Here is a 795-nt window from a genome sequence, read left to right as displayed (position 1 = left end):
CATAGGGAACAAGTCGATACGTCTGGAATTTCAGACCCATCTTATTGGCCAGGGCATGGAGGAGCAACATTGTCTGGCCCCAAGCAGCATTAATCTCATTCCATTCCACAGGGACACAGGGCAGGCGACCCAGTCTGAAGTTATTGATTGTGTCAAATTGTCCACTGTGCCAGATGTGGAAGGTCGCATTAAAGACATTGGTTTTCTTCGGCTTGTTCAGCTGCATCTAAGCATAACCCATCTGGTTTTCTACACTCTTCAGCTCATCATCCAGCTCCAGCTGTTGTCGTTTAAATTCACTGTTTTCCCTCTGATACTGAGCTTCCTCCTGATCCAGTCTCTCAGCCTCAGCCTGGACCTTCTCGAGATTTTCTGCCACTATCTTGCGGTTCTTTTCCACATCTTCCAGCTCCTGGATCAGCTTCTCCTCCTCTAATGCCAGTTCCTTTAGCTCCATCTGTAGCTGTTCACTGTCATCTTCATTCATTTGCTCTAAGATCTCCAAACAGTGATTGTAGTTCTGACACTCATTTTCGGTGACGTTGAGCTGAGTGTCCAGCTGGTCTAAAAGTGTATCTGTGCATTCCTCACACAATGGGTGATCCACATCTGTCTGGCCCGACATGATGTCAAAAAGGTCCCCCGTGACCTTCAGTCTTCGGCTGAGGTTCTCCATGGTGCCACCATCGGATGCCTCCCCAATCAGAGTGAAGCAGTTGGCACTTTCTGTATATATCATCCTGGCTGGTGGAATGAATCTGCGAGAGACACCATCCTGGCGAGTTTCAATAAATG

At 47.9% G+C, this 795-nt stretch overlaps 1 pseudogene; it reads right to left on the bottom strand.

The window, feature by feature from the left end:
• Positions 1-4: 4 nt before the first annotated feature.
• LOC103584046 lies at positions 5-739 on the bottom strand (annotated as a pseudogene).
• Positions 740-795: the final 56 nt, after the last annotated feature.

Source organism: Galeopterus variegatus, unplaced genomic scaffold, assembly GCF_000696425.1.
Source record: "Galeopterus variegatus unplaced genomic scaffold, G_variegatus-3.0.2 Scaffold39356, whole genome shotgun sequence".
NCBI classification, from domain to species: Eukaryota; Metazoa; Chordata; class Mammalia; order Dermoptera; family Cynocephalidae; genus Galeopterus; species Galeopterus variegatus.
This window is presented reverse-complemented; position numbering and strand designations above follow the sequence as displayed.